The sequence below is a fragment of the Phodopus roborovskii genome, unplaced genomic scaffold (assembly GCF_943737965.1).
Source record: "Phodopus roborovskii unplaced genomic scaffold, PHOROB, whole genome shotgun sequence".
NCBI classification, from domain to species: Eukaryota; Metazoa; Chordata; class Mammalia; order Rodentia; family Cricetidae; genus Phodopus; species Phodopus roborovskii.
This window is the reverse complement of record NW_026126648.1, coordinates 8,844,976-8,864,141: the sequence shown is the minus strand read 5'-3', so window position 1 is coordinate 8,864,141 and position 19,166 is coordinate 8,844,976. Positions and strand designations below refer to the sequence as shown.

At 37.4% G+C, this 19,166-nt stretch overlaps 1 protein-coding gene across 4 annotated transcripts in view; it reads right to left on the bottom strand.

Annotated features, from left to right (window-relative positions):
- The window catches only part of Kcnip4 (potassium voltage-gated channel interacting protein 4), a 998,325-nt gene that overhangs the window by 496,172 nt on the left and 482,987 nt on the right, over window positions 1-19,166 (bottom strand). The gene's annotated exons all lie outside the window — the stretch shown is intronic.

The following is a 19,166-nucleotide window of genomic DNA, read 5'->3' as shown; positions in this document are numbered from 1 at the left end:
TAGGCTCCAATAAGCTAGTTCATGTACCAGGTTTAATCGTGGTCCTACTGCCAGGGGCCCCTCACCTTGTCCAAGCTTCACAACTGTCTTCCACATAATTAGGAACTAGGTCAGTCCCCTGGAGTCTCCACAGGTGTAGGTCTAAAATTCAGGAGTTTCCACAAACTTGGTTCAGTCGTCTCTGTAGATTTTTCTATCAGGTTCTTGACCTCCCTTGCTCATATATTCCTTTCTCCTTCCTCCCTCCCCCTCCTTCTCCCCCTCCTCCCTTCCCCCTCTCTTTGACTAGATTCCCAGAGCTCAGCCTGGTTCTTAGTTGTGGATCTCTATATCTGGCTCCATCCATTAATGGATGAGGGCTCTATGATAGCTGGGATATTCATCAGTCTGATTGGGGACTCCTCATGGGAGCCCTTACCTGTGAGGAGAAGTGGAGCTTGGCAGGGAGAAAAAGGGGACTGGGAGCAAGGAGGGCAGGAGGAGGTGTGGGAGTGAGAAGAACTCTAGTGGCTGGCTGCTCTGCTTCTGTGATCCATGGAAGCATGCAGTCTAGTATGCACATTTTGTTTTGTATGATTTTAATATGTAAAGTAAGTTCCTAGTAGAATTATTGTGTAAAAAGAGTTTTTTTGTTGTTGTTGTTGTTTGTGTGAATGAGGAGAGGCTATGGAACCATTATTTCCCAAATTTTAGCCAATATGTGGAAGAGAAATACATGTTTAAACTCTTATCCTGGCATTTTGATTTGGTATGGAATTCCAGGAGTACAGGTTTAAATTGCTTATAAATCATAATTCACTTCAATAATTCAATAAACTGTCTCACGGGTTTAAAAAATATCACTCCAGAATCAATCCTTTTACTGGGTCATAGTTCCACACACTGTATTCATGTCCTTGGCCATGATACTGGCATTCTTTCTCTAAGTAGACAGTATAGATAGAGATTGTAAGAGCATGTTTTTCATATGCGGAACTAAATTTAATAATTGAAATAATGTATATTGTGTGTGCTGGCATTCAGTAAATTCTGATTAAATGTTGGCTCTAGTTTTAGGTAGCCTTAAGGGAACTGAGAGGGAATAGGAGAGGGGAGGCTTGTGGAATATAATGGACAGAAATATGATAGAAAGTTCCATGATTTCTAAGTATTGATCCTTACTATATAAACTCATTATCTAATGGATCAAAGCTTATAGCAGGATTCATCTAGAATAATACTTGATACAATACAAAAATAATAATTTCCTAAATCCTGATAATTGGGAAGTTTGCATTCTAAAAATGGAAAGCTACAATTCATTTTCCAAATTTAGAAAACCACCTTTGAGATAAACAGGATCTTAACCTTCATACTTCTGACAGTTCTTCATATTTAAATACTCAAAAGTTTCTAGCATACAAAGAAACTATCAAGCACTTCATAAGAATGCTTGAGGTAGCTGAGAGATGGCTAATACTCTGAATGTGCTTGCTGCTTTTGCAGTGGAGTCTGGTTCATTTCACAGAATTCATATGGGGAAGTCACAGCCTGTAATTCTAGCTCCTGGGGATCTGACATTCTCTCCTGGCCTCCACAGGCACCTGCCCACATAGAATACACAGGCAAACAGGCATCACCCTCCATGTGGAATGGGTGGGGAATGGGATGGGAAAGGGGGTCAGGAGGGCATGGGAGGGAGGCAGAGGGAACTGGGTTCTATATGTAAAATAAGAAAACGATATATATGAATAGAACTCAGGAGAAAGAAAACATTGTATTTTAAAAATGATATTTATGTTTCCAGAAATCTGAAATATAAATAGAACTTATTTCACATTTCACAAAATTAGAGAGCTACTCCCTTGTTGTTTTATCTTAAATTTCTTTTCTTTGAAGTTTTGTGTGCTCAATTAATCAAACAGTAGAGTTGTTTGTTCAAGTTTTCCAGGTCAATAGTTACAAAAATGTTCTTTTTTCCCTCTGAGAATCAGCTACAGTTATCATGGAGGTTGGCTTTGTGCAATGAATATCACAGCAAGCATGCTAAAAAAAATAATCATATATTTCACTCTAGTTGAAGAAACACAGCTAAAATCTTCAACTAAGAAATGAAGGGAAGGTTTGATGTGATTTTTATGATAGTAGTTTTTACCATCAACATTAGGAAATTTAATCATAGGGATGTTAAAATATATCCAGAAAACTCACAAAATGTTATTCTTTTTTCAAAAGTACTGTAGAGTATATGAATAATAATCTCATCAATCCAGAACACAAACAATTAGATACCACTACCAGGCAGTTTTGATAACCACAGATCTGCTAACTTCAGCTGTCTGAAGATGGAACAGAATCTGGTGAGGGGTGTTGGGGTCCATAAAGATGAGTCCAGTTCATCTTGCCTCAAGGTCAGAGTTGAAAACTTTCCTTTGTAAGTCAAAAGACCTATAGGTTTAAGACTTGGCTACTGCAGAATGTTTCAGCCTTGGTAGCTGATGTGTTACCTAAATAACAACAGACTTGGGCTCAAGTGTGTTTATTCTTGAAGGTCAAGGCCTGATAACAGGTGTGTGAGTGAGAGATCCACCCAGCCGCACCGCACCTGTGGCACTGACCACTATAATGCTCAAGACAACTCCAGACTATCTAGCTGAAACTGGGCACCTTCTTATTACACCCTGGCCAGAGCCTCAGATAAGAATTTCAGTCAACAAAATCTGTCGGGGGGCATGGGAGGGAGGGAGAGAGGGAGGGAAGAAAGGGAGAAAGGGAGGAAGGAACTGGAATCGACATGTAAAATCAAAAAAATAATAAAAAGAATAAATAAAAAGTCAAGTATTTCCTGCCACCAAGAAACTAGCTACAAATATTACAGCTAGTTCCCTCAAAAAATTTATTGTCTTATTTTTTTTTTTCCTACAGTATCCCATGGAGTCACTGTCATCCCATTTCAGCAGGAAGTAATCCTAGACTTTAGGTGACTGTCCAGGTAGCCTGCTGTTTCTTCCTTCGCTGCATCTTTTGGAACTGTTCACCTGCACTTCCTGTCTACCCTAGTATTGTTATCTTCCTTCTCAGGTCTTTGATGAGGTTAAGGATTAGACTGTCAAGATTATTGTACTCTCTTCCTAGATAGAAATATTAGGTACAAGACTAAAGATTTCCAGCTTAGGAAAATGATATAGTAATCTCAGTTAATGCCTTCACCCTAGGACTGGATAGGAGCTCTTCCCATGTTCCTCTTGTTGCTTCACTACAATAGGGTTTGAGTGTGTATATTCTTACGTTTCCTTTTCCTAGAGAATATTTGATATTTACTGTCTTTCTATATAGTTTTATATCAAGCCTAAATCTTTTTCTTTAGATTAAAAGGGGAATTGTAGTGAGAGATGCACCCAGCCGCAACTGTGGCACTGACCACACCCTTTGGGTAGTATTTGGTCTGGGGTCTAGGACAAGCTTCCCTTCTCTTGGTTCTGGTCAGATCATAGAGAGCAGCCTGGGTGTGGATCCTTGAAGCGGGAACTTGCGGGTCATTGGTTTCTCAAGTAAGTGACTTCTCCCAGAATAAAACATATAACCCATATTTTATCCTTGTCCCATGTATCTTAATCTGTATATCATCAGGCGTCCTTACCAAATGCTTAGAGGATTAAGGGAAGAAAGTCTGTTTGCTCCTTTTACATGATAATAGAGGTCTTCTGCCATGTCCCCCCTTTTGGTTGGGATAGTTACTAATGTTGAAGAGTAAACTTGAGGTATTCAGTATTCACCAGATTGCCCTCCTGACTCTATCCTGTGATCCTGTCTTCTTTGTGTCATACCTGCCGTTTGTGGATCTACACCTGCCCGCTCAGGTAAGAACTGACCAACTAGGCAACTTGACTATTTCCAACTGAAGGCCCACAAAGACAGGCTCCCTCAGAGGGGCCAGGCAAGAGCTACAGCAGTATCTCCTTAAGTGAAGATGGCTGGGGAAACTGTTTTTGGGAGTTAGATATGCTGACAAGTCTACTTTTCTTTCCCTTTCATGAGTAAGACAAACGCGCCATCCTGAAACATGTTCATCTTCACATTGTGTGGTACTCAATGGTTTATTTTACGTTATTCTTGCTAAGTAATGTTAAACAACATTGACACAAAATAAGTGGTGCAGAATCAGAGGTAGTGAGGGAACAAAAATCACTTACTGTGTTAATCTGAGGACTGTGCATAAACTTCACGCAGATTTAAATTCCCCAACAGCTTGCAAATGGGTCACTCAAGTATTCATAGGCAGGAGTTTCTGAGGGTGCATTAGTCAAAAGGTCCACAGAATGGGGCTTTTTATGTTTATCCTTTTCTTTTGCATTCTGTCCAATGCTGAGCCATGCACTCTGTGATACATGTTTGCTAACTGTTGTCTGTTGAAGCTGAGTCCCTCTGGATCAGAACTGGAATAAGAGCCTTGAAGACAAGCCTGCCTCAAAACCATGTTCATCCCTTCTCAGTAAGGGAGACCTACTGACTTTGGATGGTTGTCTTTTATTTTGTGAGCATTAGTTCTTCATATGTAAACCAAAAGAACTAGCACGCTTTAAGAATATGCTGATGAGGATAACAAGGGATGTGTATGTAAAATGCTTAACTGTAAGAGTTGTCCATTTTACCAAGGGAATAAGAATGACTTGCCCAGACTACCCATGTGTGTTTTATAGCATGTGTGCAGTGTGGAAAAGTCTCACAAAGGTCACTACCATGACAGAGTTTTCCTAGAGATGATAATTCCCAAAACAACCATATGAGTAAATACAAAGAACAGAATGTGACTAACCTCCTGCAAGGGATTCTAATGCTTTGCCTTCTAGGCTGTATTAAGGGGTATCTTAAACTTTATGAATATTTCTCAGTTTTCACTAAAATAAAAGCAAAGAGATGAATTTTCTTAAATTATTATCAATACTAATAGGCGGTTAGTACATCAGAGCAACTAAATAAATTCATGTGGCAGATTATTACATCCACAGTGGAAGTTAATCTAAGAGCCACTGAGTGTTAATTAGATATCAAGTTTAAGTGCTTTATAATCAAATGAAGTTCATTTCATATATATATATATATATATATATATATATATATATGCTCGCTTATAAAAGATTTTCATTAGAAGTGCTTGAATCCTCACAAGTATTTCCTCTGAATATGCATGGCTGGCTGAATTTTGTCTGACACCTCAATGAACTTGCTCAACTAAATTTTCCATTACTAAATAAATTACATCCGTTCTAATTAAAGAAATGTAGAGACTCCTACTCAGAAAGAACTGACGTTCTCTGAGGAGTTGGAGCTTCCATGGTAACCTGGTAACCTGTCAAGGACAATGTAGTTGATTCCTGTGGTCCCTTCTGCCACTTATTGATTCCATGCCAACAAGCCTTGAAAACTGCCCATCATTTCATTGAGCTATTTATAGACCAACTCCAGCAGAGACAGATAGTTACAGACACTGTTACTGTATTAAAGAATCATGAAAGAGAAGGCATGCTTCCTTGGCAATTAAATAATCAACAAGGATCAAATCACTACATGGTAAATGTGTAGGTAATTTTAAGAAATAATATGAGTGATTCAAGTCACATCTTTTTGTGTGAAGGACCAACTAAATAATAATAATTAGAAAGTCCTGAAAAACTGAGATCAGTGTTTTGGGCACCAAGATTGCTCAAGATTTACGTATTATTCTTCAGCCATGTGAGGCTGCAAACAAATTTCTCAGACAATGTGTCAGATTGATCACGTCAAAAGAGGAAATGATAAGTCAATACCACAAAGGCATAAATATTCAGAAGACAACACAGATTAATACTATAATTATTTCTTATGAGCTTCAGCACTTGTTTCAACTATTCTTGTACCAACCAGGGAAGTTAAGAGAGGGAAATGAGTTGGCTTTTATAAACCAGACTTCTTAGTTACATGCCCCCTATTCCTGATGCTCCTTTCAGTAGCATCTGAAATTAAGCAGTTGTCTTTCTCTGGGGGACAGGCGCTTGTGGTGGTGACAATAGGTGCGTGCTTGCCTTCTAGACTAGCTGGCATGTGCACGGAAAGGATTGCATCAAAGTTCCAACAATCACTTAATTTCAGATATTTCACGATCCTCCTGTTTTGCGACTTCAGATGTACTTAGCAATCTTCTGTCTTCAAAGCCAGACTCTGATGCGATCGGCAAATCATGAATGAGGCAAGCTGATTTAGGGCTCAACCGAATGGAAGAGTATTCAGATGAGGATGAGTACTTTGAGTACCTTTTGCTTTTGAAAATCTTAGAATTTTGTTTTAATGAGCTTATTGATTCTCTTCTTGACAACATGTTAGTGCTTACTTCTTTAACTGTATTTTTCTAATATAACCACAAGCCTACAATTTTAGTAAACAATTTTAATAACTACTTAAATTTCTGCATTTTAGAAACCTTTGACTGTACCATGCAGGTGATAAGAATCTGTTCTTGTGGGACTCCTAACAGTGAAAGCAGCCGACTCTTTTGCCTTCTTTTGGGACCCATTTTCTCCTACTGAGTTGCCCTGTTCAGCCTTAATATGAGGGGATGTGCCTACTTGATTATAACTTGATATCCCATGTTTGATTGATATTCTTGGGAGGCCTGCCCTTTTTTAAAGGAGGAGGAGTGCATCTAAGAGAGAGAATGTGTAGTTGGGAGAGGGACTAAAAGGAGAAAGGGGAAACTGTGTTTGGTATGTATTATATAAGAGAGGAGAATAAATAAAATAAGAAAATAATAATCTGTGCTCTATCAGAAAAGGGTAGGGTAGAGATAGAGCTGTACAGGCTGGAATTTAAGTCTGTCTCTAACGTACTGTGTGGTTTACTATCATCGTTTGTATATGGTTCTCAAAGAATTAATCTGATGAATCTTCACATGTTGAAATGCCATTAAGTATTACCAACACACTAAAGTAAATATCCTCAACTGATGTAGGCATTTAAAAATAGTTTTTAGAGAACCTTTGACAAACACCATATGTATGTTCTTACTCAATATTTGTAAGTGATTAAAGACATTCAGAATTTGCTATGGCTGAAGGTTTTGCTTTGCTTTTCGACACAGGTTCAGTGTTTTAAAAAGGACTTAAGCTTGCTGTCATTTGACTCAAACCCCAAAGTAGCTGGGCTTGTGGGAAGGCACCATGAGTCCTAACAGAAACCAAAATTAAAATCCAAATTTCTCCTAGATATAATTTAGAAAAGGATGTATCAAACTATATATTACATAACTCTCTGCATGATAATTACTGGGTTTTTTTCCCTCTAAAATGCAACAGGGCACACATCTGAAATACATGTTTTCCTTCCAATAGTAAAAATACTAACTAGCTCATTTTATATCCTCCGAGTTCATTTTAAAACCCATTCACACTTATTTTCCTATATGTAAATAGATATTGCTTGAAGACTATCTCCATTTACATAGATATTGTCATAGAACAGTACCACAGTGAGTCTTATTTTTGGTGTCTTACATTGTTTTGGGGATTTCTATAATTTCACATTGTCAATGCATTACATTCTTCCTGATGGATAATATTCTTGTTCTGAGTTCTACATTAGATTAGCATCAGCTCTACAAGCAATACTTTCACAATACAGCATCCACCATGGCGACCACCCTGAGCCAGATGGCAGTATGTCTTTTATCTAAACTGATGGACAGCTCCCCCCATTCTCTATCCCCTTTCCTTTCAGGCTGCTACACACACATGTAAATGCTGCCATAAAAACAAGCAATATTTTGTGATGTGGTTGGAGTAATTTTTCAAAACTCTAAATAAGACTGTCACAACTCACTGAATATCCTCAAGGGGTGTTGTTGGCACCTGTATGTAACAAACATCAAACAAGCTACATTTGACCTTTCATTCTAAGGAGGGATTTTTTTTTTTATGGGGCAATGGCATGCAAATGCAAATTTGTCACTTCTACATCACTTCCTCTTGTGGTTGTATGAAGTTATAATCATAATAGTAACACATGGGACTGCCTCTGCATTACTATACACCTTAAGTCTAGATCCATTCTATCCAGAAAGCTTATATTGGCACTTTTGCAAAAATTTGAAAAGGACTGTTTAGTGTTACGTCTGTTCATATTATATTATTTATGTATTTCTGTCCTCTTCCTCACTACCCATAATATCATTTGGCCCCTGGGAATGGGCTTCACTTTGCCTTAATATCTACAAAAATTGAATTAAACATTTCTAATAAGCATGATTTACTACAAAAGGCAACTTTCCTATATACATAGTATTTCCCATTCCATACATCTACAATAGGTGGTGGAGGGGGGAAAAGTTGAGGACCATCATTTCCGTTCTGATATGAGACTAGGAAAAAGAGAACCTATCCTGTGAAAATACTAGTCAAACCTCAGCACATCCCACCTCCCCAGAAACCTGCTACACCAAAGTTAGTAGCTATTCAAGTAGCTTTTTAAGATTGTATTATGCCAATACTCCCATATTCTATTTTGCTTAGCTAACTTCAAATTGTATGTTTTGATAAGATATCACCCTCTGACTTGGGAGAGAGAGAATATAAAAAGAACATGAGTAAGAGTAAAGGCAGGACAGAAAGAAGCTCTTCTAATTTAAGGGATCTTGGGGGTTATTTTAAGGCTTAAATTTCAAGCAATGAAATAATGGGAAACATCAAGCATCTTACTATGAAGAAAGGAAACTAGACACTTTGAACTTGAATCCATAATCATATATTTAGCCAAGGATATATGTCACTTATATGCCACTCAATTAAATAAACTTACTTCAGTCACACATAATCCCTAAGACTTATTTTCTTTCACAATCTACAACATTTTCTCAGCACTCTCACATAAACCTTATATTCATCTGTGTCATTCACACACACACACACACACACACACACACACACAGTCTTAGCACATGACCTACCCATTTCTATAACATGGAAGGATACTAGGTCAGCTCGTTGTGAGGTCCCTGCACTCATCTTAGCTTTGCTAACTCGAAGACATCAGCCTCCTGTATTCCTGTGTTTTCATTTAAAATTTTCTATTACAAAGCATCAAAACTCTAGTTTACTATCAGTGAGAGGCTACTCACTGTGTCCATGTCCAAGATCTACAGTGTAAATATTTACAGATTTGGCAATGAGTTTAAATGAACAACAAAGATATGTTCCCACATGCATTAATAACAATGCCTCAGTGTAACAGAAGGCCTGATACCACTTTATCCAGTTCTTCCACTGTTGTTATTGAAAACTTAGCCAGAATAGTAATCTTTTTCACTATCTTTCAATAAAACACCAAGCTTTTGTTTCACATTTAAAGACCTCTGTTATTCTCCAGTAGGAAGGCAACACACAGTAGGTAGTTTCCACAGAATTGCAAACTGATCATAGATTTATAAACATCTGAAATGATGACTGATATTTGGGGGTTGTATTCAGTATTTGTTCTCAACCACACTCCACACTAACACATTGTACATAGGTTTCACACTTCTTGGCATTGCTGGAAGATTCATGGACCTGCGACAGATACACAAAACCCTTCAAGGTACATTCACCGTCATCATGGAAATCAATGGAACTGAGAATTTAATTCCATTAATCTTGAATTGTTTTTTTTTTTTTTTCATTTACTGTCTGCAGGACAAAGCAGGTGTCACATGCTATAGAACTCTACCATTACTGCTGAGGACAACTTCAGGTGAATTGTGATTTTAATGCATTACAATTGATTTATTCTTAGCATTAAAATCCAACTTGGACCTCATGGCACCCAAGTGTTCCAAGTGTTATATATTTATTACCATGTGAGTAGGTTCACTGCACTGGAATTGGAAGCTTATGGTTTCAACATTCTCCTTATTGGTTTTTGGGAATTACTATGAGTAAATTATGTCTGTGAGTCACAGCTTTGTTATCTGTTGTCAGCTATTTATTGAAAATGCACTACATGTTAAATAGTGGGGTAAGTTCTGAGCATGCAGTACAGAAAACAAAACAAAACAAAAAAAAAGACCTAGTAAGTCCTAATTTGTGCCAGAAGTCTAGCATGAATATATTTGTCAGTTAAGCGCATGCATACACAGGGGGAATTATTAAGCCCACCAATATTCTTTTCAAAGACAAAAATGCCAAGTGTCAAGAAACACTGTATCAAATGGAACATGAATGCCTATTATAGAAAAGGGGGAATAATCTCAATAGTCAGCCCAGAGGAATACCGAATATTATTACGTTCAGCTTGAGAAAACAAAACACTGTGAAATCTTCAATACTGGGAATTTTAAAAGAAGGAAGCCAATCCCACGGATCTCATGGAAAGTGGTGATGTTTTATGCCATGAACCCAGTAAAGAGATTTCAGGATATGGTGAAGATGTGGCTTTCATTCTCAGGGTAATAACAAGTATAGATGGGATTTTACCAGGAGTAAGTTAAAAAGAATGACTTCACTGAAAATAAAGTCACACTGTAGCTTGTAATGACAATGTCTGTTGACCCTAATAGCAGACCATCTGGCCTCAAAGGGTCACATACTCAATGGACAGAGGGTCCTACCCCCTTCCTAAGCCTGTGGGTTTGCCTTTAAAAACACCTGTGCCTGGGGGAGGGGGTGTCTCTCTAGCCTGCATGCTGGAGGAGCCCTTTTGTGCAAACGTTTCCTGTTCATTAAAGCCTCTTGTGTGTTGCAGCAACTGGACTGGACATTGAGTTCTTGGGGGTACCAACCAAAAATGGGAGACTCCTCATTCTGAGGGTCTTACAATATAACAGTGAGGTCATAATATTGTCCCAATTCAAATGCCTTGCACTTCATAAAAGAGAGAAATGAGGATATTCAGAGATAGTGGTGAAGACCTTGTGAAAAGCTGTGCCCTGTAAGCCAAGGAGACAGGTCTCAGAGTAGCCATGCCAACACCTCCATTTTGGACTTCACACTTCAGAATTATGAAAAATTAAAACACTGTTTTTTATGGCACTTAACCTGAAGTACTTTGTTATAGCAGCTATTAACAAAGGGAAACATTTGCAAGTCCATGTTTTTCTTCTTCAAGCACTTTATGGTTTAACAGGGACAAGCTAAGCACAGAACAGAGAATGTAAATTCTACTGATAAGGAACAGGGTGTTATAGGATAGGTAACCAGAATGATATGTTGGTTGGTTGGTTGGTTGGTTAGTTGGCTGAAAGACAAAAGAGAGTAGCAAAAACAAATTAGAGGAGGTGGGGGTGGAGAATATGCAGGAATGCTTCAGACAAAAGACTGAAAAGGAAGTGTGAGGGACCTGGGTCCTTTGCAAAGAGGAGTCAGCCATATTTTCCCATTCTCTTGTAGACTAGTTTGTAATTAAAATACCCTCAGACTTCATTAGACTGAATGAAAATACATAGTCCTTGCATTACCTCCTCTCATTACCATAGCCAGAACATTGTTTGAATAACTAGCATCAGCTCATTAACACTGGGTTCTTAAGATCCTTGGGAGTTTACTATATGGCTATCAGTTGAATGAATTAATTTATAAATCAACACTTAAATTCATAAGAATGTTTTTACCAGAAAAGTTTGATGTGATGCAGCCTATGTGGTTACTTCTCACAGCTATTTTATTTATTTATACTCCATTACTACCTTGCCTTACCCCAACCTCAGCCACACTGACCTATAGGAAGATCTAAGCTCATTTCTTTGGCAAGGACTTTTGTTTCTTTCCTTTGTGCAGAATGCCCTTCTACCAGACTTCTTTTGCTCATACCCATGGCTTTATCTTGAAGCACCACCTGGGCTGGCTGGGCAACAAGCTCCAGTGATCTTCTTGATTCATTCCTCACCTATCCTCTACCCAAGCACTGATGTAACAATGTTTGAGACTACACTTGGCATATTCCGAACATACAAACTTAGATGTTTATGTTTGTTCATCAAGCACCCTTGGCCACTGAACTATCTCCCTAGCCTTAATATTTCTTTTTAAAATGATATACTTTTATTTTTTTTAATTAAAATGTAATTACATAATTTTTCCTCTTACTTATCCTTCCTCTAGTTCTCCCATGTCTTGCCTTTCCCCATTGATCTTTTTCAAATACATGACCTTTGTTTAATTGTTGTTACTGAAATATTATTTTTTTTAATGCTTTCCCATTAGTGCTCTTTTTTTTATCAAGCTATAGATTGAACTTCAGGTCAGTAAATGCCTCACCTGTTTACTTCTGTCACAAATATGGTGACTATCACAGTGTTCATATTACCAAGATACAAAATGTGTAGTAGTGCTATATCATCTACATTATTAGGACTGTAAATCCATGCTCTCCATCTTCACTACAAGACAGTGAATAGTGACAGTAATGTTATTATGAACCACTTTCCAAAAGTGGGGAAAAGTTTAAACCTGTACTTGAAGGAAAGTAAATGAATCAAGAGAGACATTACATATGGCTATGGAATAAGATATTATATTATATGTACTCAAGACTGAACAACATGTTCTAAGGATTCTCACATCAAAGGCCAGAATCCATCCAGCAGACATGCCAATTGGCATTGTCAACCAATGCAGAGCAAGACCCTTAACTGTAGAAACGGTCTTATGAATCATAGATAAGGTTTTCAACCTTAACAAAGTGATAGTATAAGAAGTAAACAGGATTTCCATTTTCAGTAACTGAGTTCCCTTGGGAGATGGTTGAGAGGGGAGATGATGATAGTAAAATATCATCCTCTCTCTCTCTCTCTCTCTCTCTATATATATATATATATATATATATATATATATATATATATATATATGAATTCTATGAAGGATGTTTCACACAGCATCTGAGGATCCTGAAAGGACTCTGGCCATGTAGGAAGTCAGCATCAGGAGGAAAATCATGAAAATTAATTGATCCTGAGTCATATTTTTCATTTATTCTTGGGATCATCTCAAGCAATTGATTGATTGATTGATTGATTGATTTAACATCCTGGCCCCAGTTTCCCTTCCCTCCTCTACTCCTAGTCTCACCCCAGTTCCCGCCATCCCCACGTACACTCCTCTTCCATTTCTATTCAGAAAAGGGCACCCTATGGATGTCAACAAAACATGGCACGTTAGGTTGCAGGAAGGCTACTTACTTCCTCATGTGTTAAGACTGTGCAAGGAGACCCTCTATGAGGAGTAGGGTCTCAAATACCAGTAAAAGAATCAGAGACAGATCCTGTTCCCACTGTTAGGAGTCCCACAGAAAGACTAAGCTATGCACTTTAATAAATATGTTGAGTTCCTAGGTCAGTCCGGTGTTGTTAGTTCAATCTCTGCAAGCCCCTATGAGCCCAGGTTAGTAGATTCTGTGGGTTTTCTTGTGGTGCCCTTGACCCCTCTAGCTCCTACATTCTTTTGTCCCATGCCTACTTCAGGATTCCCTGAGCTCCTCCTAATGTTTGGCTGTGGGTCACCATCTTTTAAACTCATTCATTTTCATTTCCAGAGCTGAGCAATATTAGAACCTACATCATGCTTATGAAGAGTAAAAGGATTAAAATATGAAGTATCTAGGTAGGTTTTGGCCATATATTACTTCATTGTAATTTTTCTCATCATATCCATCACCAAGCTAGTACAGAATTAATTCTATTATTCTAAGGGAGCAAAATCATATAGGTTACATGTTGGAAGCTGTCTTATGGTTTCTATTACTGCAATGAAATATCATAACCAAAATCAAAGTTAGGGAGGAAAGGCTTTATTTGTCTTATACTTCTTTCACTCTGCTGTTTAAAATCAAAAGAAGGCAGGATAGGAACTCAAATAGGACAGGTACTTGGAGGCAGGGGCTGATGCAGATGCCATAGAGGGGTGCTGCCTACTGTCTGGGCTGCTCAGTCTGCTTTATTTTAGAAACCAGAACCACCAGTCCAGGGAACACCACAATGGGCTGGGCTCTTCCCCATCAATCACTGATTAAGAAAATATCTTATAGCTAGATCTTATGAAGTCATCATCTCAATTGAGTTTCCTTCCTTTCAAATAACTCTAGCTTGTGTCAAGTTGATATAAGACTGGCCAGCACAGAAGCATAGCAAATCAGAAACCACAAGATTCATCTACAATAGGATGGATACAATGACATCATCCCAGGTGCCACTAAGCAACCAAGCCTAGTTTCCTAATAATTTTGCTGACTAGGTCAAAACTAACTCATAAAAGGGATTGATCATATACAACTTTGGGAACTTAATTATCTAATGCTCATCAACCAAGAAAAAATATTTCTTTCCTCTCTTTTTAATACTGTATTTTGGTCTACAATAGATGACATAAATTTAGGAGAATGGTTTTTTAATAGCCAATATTCTGGAAGCAATAAAGAAGTTAACTATTACTTTTCAAAACCTGGTGGTTTATATAATTGCAGTTTTCATCATGTTCTTTTTCTTTCTCCTTCTTAAAGTAGAATTAGCAACTTTCTTAAACAATAACAGGAAACAGGATCACCACCAAGGCAATTATTTCTTCCCAAATAAATAGAAAGGAACCATATCTAGCAGTACATAAAGAAAGGACCCCCCCCCTTTCTACTATGAATCCCAGCCAGGAAATATGTCTGTACCTTCATGTACAAATTGTTTGCTGTTTATATTCCAAGCAGACTTGACAAGCATTATAAAATAGCACAATAGAAGAAAAAACAATTAGGGAACATGCTTTCCATATTTTTATACCTCCTAATATCACACCACATAAGCTCTCCCCTGGTGAGATAGAGCACAACAAAGAAGCTCATTAATTTGTTTCTTAATTGATAAATATTTGTAAGCACTACTATTAGCCACACACTGTTAGGCAATGCTGAGTCTGGAGTAAAAAGGAACACTCGCCCTCCCTGTGGAGGGAGGGGGAATGGTATGGAAGGATGGTCAAGGGGCATGGGAGGGAGGGAGGTAGCGAGGGAGGGAGGGAGGTAGGAAGGAAGGGAGGGAAACGGAACTGGGATCGATGTGCAAAATAAGAAAAAATATTAAAAAACACAATTAAAAAAAAAGAGAAACACTCAAGTCACAGACTTTATGAAGTCTACTTTCTAGAAGCTTCAATAAGAAGAAATCAATGCCCTCTATCTTCTACCTTTTTTGTCTCTCAAGTGAGAGAGGAGAAAATTAATATTTCTCCAGAAATTTCTATGTGAGATGCCATATTAGACATTTGGTATTTTTGGAGAGACAACTTACATCTGACAGACAAACCAAATAACCAGCCTGTTACACAGATATCTATCTGTTTTCATCCACTCAAGGAAAGAATTCCCGAACCTTCATTATAACAGAGGATTGGGAAACAAATTCCTGCACACCATCCTTCTCCAATTTTAGTCTAAACTCCACACTTACACTATTGGTTGTGTTGATACATAATTGAATGTTGGCATATTGAAAAACATATTTACAGTTAAGATTTCTAAAGAAGCAATTACCAAAATGATTCAAAGTTAAACCCATAGAGGATGAATCAATCACTGGTTACCCACATTGCATCTCATGACCTCACCAAAGCCCTAGTTATGGAAACACACTCTACACACTTTGACCTGCAAATACTATCAGGCCACACAACAGTGAGTAAATGCCTGAAACATCTCAGCTCATATCCAAGACTACTGTAGCAGGTTGAATTACAGTGCTGTTGCTATGCCTGTGTGGTGTTGAGAATGTCACTCCATAGACACAATTGTTTAATACTGCTCTCCAGCTGGTGAATTTTTTTTTGGGTAGTTTTAGGGAGTTTGGCCTTGGTGTTTTGGGTAGATTTAGGGAGTTTGGCCTTGTTGGCGTCATCGTTGTCTCCTTCTTCTTCTCCTCCTCCTCTTCTGGTACTTCTTCTTCTTGCATGATGTGAGTTCTCAGCTTTCAGCTATCAGATTCCTACTCCAGCTGCCATTTCTTCAGTCTGATGCTGTGCTGCCCCTGACATTATGCTCTCTAATGCTCGAGACCATAAACTCAAATAAACTCTTCCTGCCATAAGTTGCCTTGATTATTGTGTTTTACAACAACAACAGAAAGCAAACTAAGGTAAAATACTGAGTTTCTCCTTTAATAGACCCCTGATGATGTCAATGCATTTAAAAAAAAAAGAATTTAAATATTCCCTGTTTCCTGAGATTCTCTTTGATCTCTTGCATTCTGTTGGTTATTTTTGCATCTGTAGTTCCTGATCGTTTGCCCTGCCCATGTAGGTGAGGGGATGGGATGGGAGGGTGGTCAGGGGCCATGGGAGGGAAGGAGAGAGGGAGGGAGGGAGGGAGAGGGAACTGGGATCAATATGTAAAATAATAAAAATAAATAAATAAAAAGGAAAAACAAATATTCCCTGCCATCATCTACAGCACATATGTATCAAATTAGTATATGTTTGAGTTGTGTTGTGTTAGAATGTTAGCTCTTAAAAATGATAGTTTGAGTTGCCAACCTGAGTTTTAAGACAAAATATTTTAAGTGAACTTAGTCTTGAGACAGATTTCCTACAATTTCTGAAATGTTAACATACTTCTACCAGTTTTACTAGGGTTTCTGTGAAGCAGTAAGCAGAGCACTAAAGCTACAAAATTAAAGAATCTATCAACCCATAAGGCTGTTGAAGGTGATCTATATGCCACAGTACTAAACACTAACTTCCTATATAAAATTAAATATGCATGGTTACAGCATTAATATGTAAGTTCGCTCACATCTTTAATAAATTCTCAAGTTCTTTATGAAAATTTTTGACAGTTTTTGTGCATAACTATTTATTATGAACTAAATTTCTTTATGAAAGTTTTGCATATATATATATTTTATATGATTATATATTTATATTCAGGGACAAACTTTTTGAGCAAAAAAGTATCATGATTGGATAAAGTTTCAGAAATCCATGACTGAACTTTATATTTTCATGTTTTGAACAACCTACTTGAAGAGAGATGATTTCCTTTTCTAATGAAAAGGAGAAGTTATAAGTAGAAATTATATGTTAGCGTAAGATACTGAATGTGAGTTAATTTCATGGTAAGACAGCACAAAACTATCTTTAAACATGGTGTGCAGGAGAGCAGGGGAAATAATAATAATTGGTGCTATTACTTTTGCAACTCATTTATGGACAGCTCATCAGGAACTAAATAATTAAAGTTAGGTATCACGTTTTTCAGTATCACTAAGCCAAAAATGAATGCACATGGAAATGTCACTCAACAGCCAAGAGAAGAATTAGGAGCAATTGTCAGTTTGACATTTTAAATAAGAGGCCTATTTTCATTTTGTTCAATATAAAAAGTTCTATGTAATGTGCTATTATATTTTACACTAGATTTCAGGTGTGATTACTACTGTCAGAATATTTTTGTTGATGTCTCCTAAAATATACTTGGTCACTACTCTGAGAGTCTGTTAGCTTCAATTTTTGAAGTATGGTGATCTAATCAACAAACAATACACCATCAGGAATAATGTATAAACAAGGAAAACCAGATACTACAGCTTTTAAAAGTACCCATTCATGGAAAGAAAAATAGAGCAATCATATTCTTGGTGCATAAGGTGAGACAAAGCATTGTAGGAATGGTAAATTTTGATCACAAAAACTAGAAAACCATTTGCAGAAATCATAACAGTTGGTCATCATATATATATCTTCAAATATCTACTACAATAGTTAAACAAATTAATCTTTACTAAGAGTATACCATACAGTAATGTACCTAGGTTTGTGAGTATATGGGAAGCAATAAATCAGACTTCATGTTTTAAAAATGTTAACAAGCAAATGAACAAAAGGACATGAACTTAAAAGGGGTGGAGAGTATATATGGGAGAACTTTAAGGTATAATCAGGATACATTATGCAAATGTATGAGATTTTCAAATAATTAACCATTTTGGAGGAGCTCATGAAGTGTCACCCTTATCCTAGGATCTATTAGCTCTTGTTGATTGCTAAGGGAAGGACAGCCAGTTTGTTTTAGAAATAGTGTCTTGAAGAGGCTATATGAGGCTATCTAGTAGACATTCCCCACACCCATACACGAAGGCAGAAATAAATGGACAAGTAGTTATTATTTTTTTTAAAAGATCAAATGGAATTGGGCTGAAAAAAAATAGTGAATTCAGGAGAGGAAATGGGTGGATTAGGTCAAAATACGTTACATACATGTGTACATATCAAATTTAAATCTCCTGTACCTGTGGCTCAGGGAACAAGATAGGGAAGAAAGACTCTGCTCAACTTGCTGTCAGAGAGGAAAACCATGGGTTTTGTAACAAAATCATCATTTCATTTCCATCTACTGCATCTATGGCTAACAGCTGGGAAATTGCCAACATCTCTGCTTCATCCTGGCTCCTATCATCCATTCTTTACCCTGGTCTGAACACAGAGCTTTTCTTCAGTCAGTATTTATGTATCCAGTCCCTGGCCTTCAAGAGCTTAAGGGCTAGCCAGTCAGTGTCTTGTCCCATCATTATCCTGTATAGTAACAGACAAGAAATACTGTAATTGCCTACTATAATCTTACCACTAGAGATGACTCGGAGTTTGTGAGTTCTTGCTACTTTTGCAAAGGACCCAGGTTCAGTTACCAGCATCTATATCAAAGCTCATAGGCATTCTCCTCTACATGGTCTGATGACTTCTTCTGGCTTCTGTGGGCAAAGGTTACACGGCAGCAAAGATACATGTATGTGAACATATACTCATACATATGATTTATTTTTAGTCAAAAACTTAAATGTTTATGAATCAACTCCAAGAACAATACATAGTAGAAAACTTTTGGATTATGCCAAGGGTAATTTTTGTATTTCACTGGAGCAGTCAATTATTCATCCCATTCTTTTGCTAATGACAATAATGGAACTGAACATCACAAATACAGTACTAGGACCTGCACTATAGCACCTCAGAGCTATCTGTCTTCCATTTGCACTGTAGAATAACAAGTTATAACTTAAATATCAAAGTGACAATGTACAAGGACTATGTAATGCTCAAATCTAAAGGATGATTTCTGTTTCGACTTCAAAGTAGCTACTGAAAGATTTATAATTTAAGTTGCACTTCTTATAGCACCAATAAGCATTTTAATTAAAATTGATAGCATTTGCTTCA